Here is an 11237-nt window from a genome sequence, read left to right as displayed (position 1 = left end):
TTGTAGAAGTGTATTCTTGGCAGTGAAGATGGTTTGTATCTGTCTCAACATATGTTAATCTACAATTGTATCAAAAAAAATTCAGGTATTTATTGTATCTGTCCAAACATTATTACATCATGGATTACTCTCACTTCTGTAGCAGATAGAACATTTTGCAACAAATGTATACATCTAGTTAAGCTGAATATAATATATTTTTATTAGCCTGTAAATAAATATACTCTTCTGCATTGCAGTGATTTCTGCACCTAATTCAGACTGATACTTAATTTTCTTCTGGTTTCTATATAAAATACAGACACCTAACCTTGTGTGTGATCTTTTTCTGTTAGCGTGTAGTCCACACCTGGCCAAAGAGCTAATATGAGGAAAACCAAAACTACCTAACATGAAGTTTGACGCTAATCCAGTCTTGGCCAGCAATGGTTAAGAGCAAATTACATTTTTAAAAAAGATAAGAGTTATAGGACATGTCTCAAATTTCATTGAGATGCTTTTTCTGCTGAATGTTTTTCAATAAAAGAAAAAAAGGAAATATTTGCAGTGCCTGGCTGTATAATAATACCATAAATATTCTGAAGTCTTTGACTAAGAAGAGCTGTAAAGACCCAGACCTGTCAAAGGATTAAGTCATTTGGGTAAAATTGTGGAAACTACCTTTTTTCTTTTTTCTATCTTATTTTTGTTTGTTTTCCATGCATTAGGAAGAATAAGTATATTCTGAGTTTTCCACTGAAGTTACAAAACAGTTATCTTCATGTTATGATTTTTAGTCTTGATATTAAAGTCTTTTTGTTCAGATTTTCTTTTTTGTGTTTTAAATAATATTTAAAAAAAAAAAAATCTCTCATCTGTACTTCAGTGGTCATCTTGCCCTGAAGCATCAAGTTCATCTGGATGAACAGAGAGCTCAAATGAAAGGTAATGGTACAGTAACTGTGGTAGTAGTATAATTATGGTAATTTAGGATTTATTGAGAATGTGAGTAGAGGACTGAGGGTAGGAACTGTCTCAGTAGACAAGGCTGAGTCATGTTGGATGAAAAGATGTATAACGCACAATTGGTGAGAGCTAGAACTGCAAGTACTTATTTTTTAGCCCTGTAAAATTTTTAGAAGGGTTTAGATATGGGTGGCTTCAGCAGATGGAAGGAAGAGGGAAAGGAGAGAAAACTTACACTTATTTGAGCTATCTTAAAACAAGCAGAGGATTAGAGGCAGCTATGAATGAAGATGAAAACAGATGGAAAGAGCAGAAAAAAATAATTTTGTCAGCTGGGGTCAAGGAAGATAATTCAAAATTTCTTTGTGGCCCAGTGCCCGACTGAAGGACGTCAGAGGCCGCTCCCAGCGAGCGCGGTCACTGAATAGTCCTCTGCATTTTTTTCCAGAGATCCACACATGACAGAAAAGAAGAGAAGCACACCCTGACTCGGGATGTGTGTAAGGAGTCCATTTTTGCTGGTTAAAACCTCAGCTCAACGACCTGAAAAGAAAATTACGTGAAATATTTCAAGCTTGCCTTTTGTCCAGAGTGTGTCTTTTCCAGTACAAGGTAATTTCCAGTTCTTTAGGAGTCTCACAGAACCAGGAGCTGAGAAGAGGCAAACATGCTGACTTTGAAAGGGAAATACTCAACCTCTTTGGTTTTAATTTTCTCAACAAGGCAGCTGTTGCCTCTTATGCTCCCGAGTAGCCTTGCCTGACCTGTGTTTTTGCCTGGTGTACCCCTGCCACAGGCGTTTTGGTGTCTGCTCCTGACACCCACACCTTGTTCTGCACGGGACACCAACGGGGCTTCTAAGCCAAATGGCTGAATAAGGCCAAGCAGTATTTTTTCAAGGGTTTTCCCTTTTAGGGGAAAATTGGAGTCTCTTGGGTAAATTTTTCACACGCTTTACAAGTGTTTAATTCAATTAGCTGTCAAAATTATTTGGTGTCTCTTTGTCAGCCTTCTGCTTACTGTGCCAACGCTTGTTTCTCCCAGCCGTACTGTGGGGAAGCGTCGGAGGTGCCAGTGTTTCGAAGGTTCTGCAGGAGGATGCAGTTCCAGTCCTCCGGGAGAGGTATGCTAGAAGCGCATTGATCCCTAAAAAAGAACCCAGGAAAATGGGTTAAAGTTGTGCTGGTTTTTTTCTTTGTAACTTGGGAGACATCTCATAACTTTTCTGTTAAATTGCAAGTCTTCAAATTGTTAACAAGTGTATCTGCAAACCTCTGTAAGTTGTGTTGATTAAATTTTCCTATTAACTGTCTAAATATTTGCACAAATATTACTTCTGCAAAATGGAATAAACCAGATTGGCATGGAAATATTTTTTCTAATGATATTTCATTTGCTGTTGTCCAAGTGTTTACGTTTGTTATGAATTTCTTTAGGGGAATGGAAGCGTTAATCACGCTGTTGAACTGGAGTGGTTGTGTATTCGGTCCACTGGGCTTACGCTGCTGGAAACGTCCTTGCCCTGAACGCTTTTCCTTCCGACAAGAAATGGGGTGTCTGTCCCTCTTGGAACAACCTGTAGTGAGTTTGCCACTGTTGACCCTTCCTCGGCTAAAGGTAGGGAAAGAGGGCTGCTGTGGGTTGCCCACGCTGATCCTCTTACAGGATCAGAGCCTTTGGGTTATATCCACAAAAGCACCGATTCCTCTTGGTTTAATTTATAATTTACGTGGTTGTATTATGGTTCGGTGGGAAGGGATTCTCAATGGGCGCTATGACTTATACCCTGCAATGAGTACGCACCTCAGCTGCTGAGTGTTGGCAGCTTTGGGCTTGGAACTGAGGAATGGACTTTTTATATATGATAAATGGAGATTTTTGTATAGCTGTCAAGTGCGTGTTACTGCACAGTTTCCTATTTATTTGATCTTCGTTTTTGTCCAGTGTGACAGTTCAGGTCTTTTGCTAATTTATGACGGACATGGGGTGACATAAGACAATTCAGGGAGCTAGAATAAATTTTTCAGATCTGTTGTGCTCCTAGAGTGGTTATTTTAAATCCAGGTCACATATTACTAACTTTGAAACTGGTTTTATTTTAAAATGAAAGACATGGCACTTCTACGTCTTAGTAAGTTAATGTGGTTGTCTTGAGTGATCTGGTTAAATAGACAAGTGTACTTTGGGCTATCTCAGTTTTATGCTGTTTTCAACACCAAAACTTGTCTATTATTTAGTAATTGCAATTTGTGATCAAAATCCTGACGTTTTTAGTGCTAAGTATTTGCATTTGTATTTAATGCCAAAAGGGGGCAGCAGCTTCCTTCAAATTTTCAGCATTAATGCGACTTGGAGAAACAGAACCTATTGTTTTGTAGGTTGGTTGTTGGGTGTTTTTTTTATTTAATTAAAAAAAATAGAAAGACTTTATTCGTGAGAACTATTTCTAGTAACATGTACTCTTAACATAACAAACATCCAGTCTAGTTCACATCTAGCAAGTACTTTGCAGGTGACATATCTTAAGGTAAAAATTGTCCTCTATATCAGTGTAGCATATGTACAAGCACACATAAACACAGCCAGTTATAGTTTCGTATAGTTCTGGATTTATGGCTTGTTAAAAAATACTTAGATATCCCCATCAATTACATTAAAAATGAGTGCTGTGCTCTCTTACAAGCTCACACCCAAGCAGTGAAATTTTTTATCTCTGTGGGTGCGTTAAGCCTTTCCAAAAGAGGGGACCAAATGTATGAATAAAACATGAAATGAGATATTGGATATGTTTGTAAACGCTCCTGCCTGCACTTTGCCAGTGCCCTTCAATGATGATAAACAACCAGCCTTGTTGCATTCCTGGGTTCTTTGCTGGAACAGAGGCTGCCCATGGTCATGTCAAACTGTGGCAAGGAGAAGTGAAAAAAAGGAGATGATGATTACGTTTTGCTCTAGTCTAGTTTCAGACAGAAGCTTCTTGGTTAGAGGAAAGAGGAAGGTCAGTTCACATTGACCTGTCATCACCTTTTCTCTACTGCTGTTGGTTTCCAGTGACCACCAAATGATAGTGCAGTCTCCAAACCCTGTTTGTTGTCGTTAACCAGGTGATCAGTGAACTTGGCAGCGAAATGTTCTGTGGCATAAAATATTTATGTCTTTGATGCTGGTCCTTTTACAGTGACATGATTGTACTATCGATGGGGGGACGGAGTGTGACCCCATCTGTCAAAAAGTTACCTATATGAATGAAATACTTACCGTAAAGGGATAACTTTTATGAATGTCATCTGCCAGGTATTTGTAAGATAGTAGGAAAGTTACTGCAGCGTTTTTACCAGAAGCGTGGCTCGTTTTGTGTTGTGGGGTGTCAAAAAAACCTTGTGCTGCCTTTTATGACAAGATGCTGAAAGCGCTTGACTATCTGTGGAAGAGAATTTGCATGAGCTGTCCACAATCTTTCCGCGTCCACGTATGACTCTGGCATTTCCATATAACAGGCATGCTTTATCCAGGTCACCTTATTCAAATTTTATAAAACTGTCTGTCAGAACAGATGGTGTCACTTAAGGATAAAAAGCTTAGCCATAGATGTGAAGAAAAGCTGCCTCTTCAAGTGAGGTCTGCTAGTTCATCTTAGTCCTTATCACCCCTGTCTTCTGTCCCTGCATGACAGAGGACTTTTTGCCAGTTTGCGATTGGTATTTTCAAAGGGCTTTACGTTTTGGGGTGGGCTTGATTTGTTGCTACAGCTCTGAACAAGTGGCAGCATATCTGTGTGTCTCAGTTTGCCCGTCTGTGAAATGGTTGCCTGGGCCACAGAAATAAAGATGGGTAAAATACATTTGTGAAGGCTGAAGTTTCTAATACATGCTCAAGGTGTTAAATCGTTCAGACCAGAGGCTGGGTGGTGGCTAATGTAACTTACTGTCTTTCTGTGGTCTTTTCTCTCCTTCTTTCATGGCAAACATTGCCACCTTCTCTGCTATCTGCCACTTGTCATGGAGGAGGACTTCTGATAAGCTCCTTGTCACAGGTCAGGCTTCAGCCATTGCTGTATGTGCCTGTATCATTTGTATTAAATTGTTCTTGGTGTTTCTTTTAAGCCTAGAATTTTGGCATTACTTTTTTGCCTACATTCTAGAAGGCAACATACATGTGTTTTTAAAGTCTATTATTGTCTGTTGTCGTCTGATCTGGCTGAGAGAATGTCACAGGTTTTGAACAATTTGTTATGTTGTAAGTTTTCTTGCTCCTTTTAGTAGCTCAGACTAGTAAGAGGAAATGCTGAGTATTCAGGGATACTGTTCCTCTTCAGGCGAGCAGATAATGCAGGTCATCAAAGGGAGCTTTTCCAGTAAGGTCTGTTAAAAAATTTGTGTCTAGTCAAAAGTATGGATTCCTGAGGTCAGTTCAGGGTGGTTAATCAGAACACGAAAGTCTTAGTAACAGTCATATATGTCATATATGTTGGCTTATATTTTTTGCTATGCGGAAAAATGAAGTTGTGCTTTAACTTAATGAAGTTGTCTCCTTCCTGGATTTCTGTTTTTAATACCTATGACCATATAAAAATAAATGGGATGATAATCTTTTGGATGTCACGTGGCAGCTCAGTAGCTGTGCTGCAAGTGTCTGAATAAATAACGAATTAACTCAGCCCAGGACGAGAGGTTACTGAATAACGTCTGCATACTGTAGATGGCAAATTTTTTTCAGGACTTACAGACGTGGGGCCAAGCCTAAACAAATACGGCAAAGTTTGAATGAAAAAGTCTCCAAATTCTCATGTGTAGACTATACAATGAGATACAGAAAGTCAGATGCTAGGCATCCTCCTTATCATGGGTAACATGAGTTTTCCCCAACTAAGGATGTCTTCCCTCTTGTCTTTATCTGGTTTAGAAATACTTTATCTGACTCCTCCTTGCATGTCCTTTATGGATGGTAGGACTGTACCGGGGGCTTCAAAAAAAAGAAGGCCTCAGGAGAGGTTTCTATTTTAAGTTTGAAAGTGATTGTGCAGAAATGGCACCTTCCCTTTAAATAAGCATGTTCCCTGAAACTTATTCCATCTTCAAAAATTCCTAGGCATTACCGCCACTTCTTCATAACATTGTTAGTCTTGTTAACCCCACACAGCTATGGCAGGGTAATTTTCAGTATAGGTATCAACACCACTGATGAGTTTCAAATGAAATGAGAAATTCTGTGTTCATTTACCCCTGCTGCACTACCGCAGCAGAGGTTGGAGGTCAGTACAAGCTTACATCATAGCTGATATTGGAAAGAAAAGGGCAGTATAGAATTTTTATTATGGAAAGTAATAAGGAAGAAAGGAATGCAACAACATAACCTTGTCATTCCTTGGGTGCGGACCGATTACCGGCTAGGGGAGCCCTTAAGACACCCATTCGCTGAGCAAACCTAACCTGGGTTTGGAGAGAGCGTGAACATAAGAATACTGATGGATTTCTTTGAGTGGGTGCCTGACCCTGCAGGACTGCTGAGAGACCACTGACTCCTTTTTGAGATGTCACAAAACTGTTCATTTTTTTGCTTTTTGTTACTTGCCCTCCTGAACTGAATTCAAACGCCCTGGAAAAAATATACCAGCTTGCCTTCCCTTTGGCAAAAGCCAGGACACAGACAAGTAATTGCACTTCATTTAGTTTTTATTAGCTCCCTCAGTGGTGAACTTATATGCATATTTTTTAAGGTGTTGATGAAATGCAATGCTACTGTTTTAAGGTCAAAAAATGTTAGTGTAACTTGGTGTAAACAATGTAATTTGTTATGGCAATAGTGATTCCTTGCTGTGGTTTTTAGATCCCTTGGAAATAGCGAGTGAGTCCTCATGTCAGATGATTGCCACCTGTATTATATGGATACAAAATTGGGGCTTACTGGGGATGTCGCAACAGAGCTGACTTGGGGGTTTCCCTTAAACACTTCTCCCATTCAACAGTGGGTGTAGGTCAGAGGCATGGGCTCTGCCAGTTACTGATACTGGTCGCCTGGTTTGCTCTCTGTTGCCCTGAAAGGCTTCTGGTGCCTTCTGCAATCTTCTGCGTAGCCACAGGACCATTTTCCTCCAGTGCAATGGAAACGAGTCCTTCTGGTAATGCGTGCAGGGAGTCTGGCAATGATGGAGCGGCGCTGGGGAGCGTGCAGCAATCTTTGCCGTATGTCTGCGTGGGATAGGAGTCTCCAGCACCGTGGAAAAACAAATCATACATGTTTTAATGACAACGATCCACCAAACAGGTAAGCACGGTTAGGTCCGTTCCTGTAACGGGTCCTACAGCCTGACATTCCCATCCTGTGTAGGGAATATTTTGTGCCTCAGATGGGGCTCCACTAAAATCTGCCCACAGAGTGGAGAACTGCCAAATGGCAGTCAGTGGGAAAAATCTGAAGTCTGTATTAAAAACTCAGTCTTCCCGGGTTTTAGCCACACTAGTAACGCAGACAAGCTGTGGGATTCACAACCTGCTTCTAATGGTTGGAATTCAACCTCATGGAGTTTGTTTAAATAACGCAGTGGGGATCCCTGATTTAAAAACACATAGGTGCTAGAGACACCGCCGTGGCTGCTGCCATGTCAGCTCAGTGGTTCCAATACCCATCAGACGCAGGGAATGCAGGTTGGCCTCAGTGGTTTTCCTGCCTTCCCCCAGTTGTGCAGAGTCTGCTGTAGCCAGTGGGCTACTGAGGTGGTTGAACCCATCCCACGGATGGTGTCTGGAGAGGGCGGTGGGGCCAAATGCTTGATCTGGAGAAGGGCAGTAGAAGAGAGCAGGAGATGCTCTAAGTGAGTGAGCAGGACACCCGTTGAGCTGGGGAATTCCTAGTTCCAGTCTGCAAGTCAAGGACTAATTTTAATCGATTGCCTGTTGGATGTAAAGATTCTGGTAGGTACTAAGGTCGGGTTTAATATCTGATGTTAAAAATCCAGCAACTGAAAGAAATAGGGAAATACTCCTTAGAATTACACTTGATAAGAAAAAAAAGCGTTTGTATTGAGCGTTGGAAAGGTACTTAGCAGAAGAAACAAGAATTTGCAATCTATTTCCCAGTCTAAGGAGGTGAGAGCAAAGAACATCTATATTTTTGCTGTGGTATTTTGAGAACTTTTGTTGTAGTTATTTTTTGTGGGGTTTTTTGTTTGTTTGTTTTTTAAATGTAAGGCACCAGCTGGAAATGTATGCTAAGCTGTCATTTTTGGTTTTCAGTTGTAGGTAGCGTACATCGTCTTTTACAAGTTCTTGCCTCAAGAGCCGCCTTCTTCAATTCCCTTGGTCAGACACATGCGCTGTTACAGTGTGTGACCCTGTTCCTGGCAAAGTCAGAGGCTTGCTGTCAGCTGCAGCTGGGAGAGGCAGGCTCTTAGTGCTGTGATCAGTTAATATTTAACCTTCTTGTGAACTCTGGCTTGGTTTTACTGTTCCAGCCTACTGGGAGTGCCTGCTCAGGAAAGAAGTTTGGTACGGAAACGCTGTTGAAAGTCTCCATCGACCAGAGGGTCAGACTCTGCTCTCACACAATCTCTAGAGATGTTGGAGAGAGACCCAGCACTAATGCAGCCCTTCCAAGTGTGCAAATGTCTCAAAATGGTGCATGCTCTAACGTTCACTGTGGAAGGAAGATTTTCAAATGTGTGATGCTTGATAAGGCTGCCTGTCTTATACTTGTGACTGGTTTTGATGGTGAGAACAAAGTGGAGTCTGATGTACCAGCATGTGAGAAGCCATTCAGAGGATGAGCGTGAGGATGAGCCACTACCACTGGGAAGATTCAGGCAGTCCCCTTTCCTTCCTATACCAGGATTTAGTATCTCCACCACCATCAGGATAGAGAGACTACACAGGTAGGAAGTTCCCTTGCATATCTGCTGCTGGGGTCACTAGAAACTTCCTATTTCCCAGGCCAAGATGGAGAAACTCAAGGCTTTTGATGTTACCCGCCCTCAGCAGTCACTCAGACGTGAACTGTGAAGCACCATAGCAGTGACCAGGAGCCGTGAGCGACTACAGAGGTGCTGCACTGCCTCCATCCCCACCAGCACTGAGCCACTGTGGCCCAGGGAGGATGGAGATGTTCGGGGATTTATTTTAAGCCATCGTTCTGCAGTTTTGCAGGGTCTCCTTGGGGAGGAGGGGCGCAGGATGGAGGCAAGGTGCAAACTGAGACCCAACTTTTCATTAGGCTAAACCAGCTGTGTTAAGATGGGTTTGAACGGCGGCAGAAATGGGTGCATGCTACCAAGAACTCTTTGACACTTGCAGCATGCTGCAGATGCGCAAAGCACATGGTAGGAGCACGCAAAAAGATTATTATAATGGAAGCAGCGTCATCTGCTGCCTGGTCCTGTTGTGCTGCCGCGTTACCTAGGTGCCTCGTTAGGTGGGGAGTAGCCCTGATTACTGAACACTGCTTGTTTGTAAAGTGACAAGTCAGGCTAATTAGCTGTGTGGGTGGAGTATTGGTTTCAGGCTCATCAGGAGGGCATCGTCATCCCTTCCTCAATTATACGTATCCAGCAGCGTGTTCGTGGGTGCTTCTTCTCTAGAGCTTATGGACAGAAACGCCAGGCTAAATGGGGCACCGAGAGAATCTTTTTTTAGCCCATCACACTGGGGCTGTGAATTGCAGCAGCGCAACTGGCACTTTTGCAGGGCATAAGGAACGCTTCTTTCTCACCCTGTGGGATATGTGACGAGAGTGGGTGTGCGGCAGTGATCAAGTCACCGAGTTAAGTAGCAGGCCTGTCTGACTGATTTACAAATACCAGTGTTCTTTATTTACACAGACATGTAAACAACAGAAGGTAAACAACACCGCCCAGCTCGGTCTAACAAACAGGCTGCTGCTGTTTCACTTCAGGACCTGAGGTGTTTTAGACATTTCACAGAAACTGTATTGACAGCAAACACAGGGAGGCTACGAGGTTACCTTGACTCTTTCTTTGCACAGGAATCAAATGCACGGTGTGGCAGCGTGAGGGAACGGTACCACTGAGGCCACAAAACAAGCGTTTGCAAAGAACCCACCAAGAGCTTGCCTTGAGGTCGGATATGGCTGGAGTTAGCAATAGTTTTGAGTAGTATCACTGCAACTAGTCTGTACTCTGACAGCACTTTCCACCCAAGGATCTGAAAGCACTTTGCAAACAGACCACAAATCTTTGCTGCATCCTTTGCAAATTATTGCCAGTTTACACGCAAGGAAACGGAGGGCCTTCAGGTAGCGACTTTCCCAGAGTCCAGGTTTTACTAATCTCGTTTCCCAACCTTGTGCTTTAAATATAGCACCATTCTTCCTTCCCAGAAGTATATTGCTTCTTGACGATTTAGGACAAGCTTTCGAATTCAAAGTGACGCTCGAAGCACCGCAGGTAGAACAGCAGCGGACGGTCCCAGTCGCTACCAGAAGCTGTTTTGCTTCAACAACGCCTCTGCTGAAAGAGGAGCCAGCTACTGTGCGATACATTGCACCTTTCCCCACGCTTTTTCAAGTTTGTCCAAAAACAGAATTAAGGGTAACGTTAGCTGCAAAAGAAAAACTATTTGAAAACAACTGTGCTGATCTGCTGTCTTGCAAATTTAACTGCAACAGTAAGCCATACACACACTGTGTTTTACTCAGTCAAAATATTTCAAATAGAAATGTTACGCTAAACTTGTAAGACAGAAAAATACCTAGTGGAGCAATGAAGAATTCAGGAATTTTGCTGCTTTGTGCCAAGGAACAAATTTCCTTATAGGTTAGCAGCAAAAGCATCAGCTAGGGCTTGAACAGGATTTAATTCTCAGCTGTAAATTCACATTTTGGTTCCACACACATTTCCTGGAAAAAAAACCAGCCTGACAGGTGTTGGGTTTGTTGTTTGTTGTTTTTTCTATTGCAGAGTGATCACCGTGGCTTGAACCCAAAACTGGTTCCAGCCTTTCTACCTGTTTCTAATGTGAATAGCACGTTAGACAGGCTCAGCTCATATGCTAGGTCAAACTCAAGCATGTAAGAATTGCTGCTAAAAAAGCAGCCGGGAAGGTGGATTTGAGCACAGTATTTAAATGCTCAGCTGCCTTCTCTTGTGCACGTTATGCTTCAAGTAGTTTTACTTCTTCTACCCTCCCAGTAAGAACTACAGTGATGCCCTATCTTCAGTTATCATAGGAAAGGAGATTAACGACCACAACCGTAGGATACACCATTTACAGCTGCCAGTACAACAGCAGGTAAAATAAAGACGGAGAAGGAGGCCCGTTTTTCTTAAATAGGCTATTCTGCAA

Source organism: Haliaeetus leucocephalus, unplaced genomic scaffold (genome assembly GCF_000737465.1).
Source record: "Haliaeetus leucocephalus isolate CR32 unplaced genomic scaffold, Haliaeetus_leucocephalus-4.0 Scaffold256, whole genome shotgun sequence".
Taxonomy (NCBI): domain Eukaryota; kingdom Metazoa; phylum Chordata; class Aves; order Accipitriformes; family Accipitridae; genus Haliaeetus; species Haliaeetus leucocephalus.
This window is presented reverse-complemented; position numbering follows the sequence as displayed.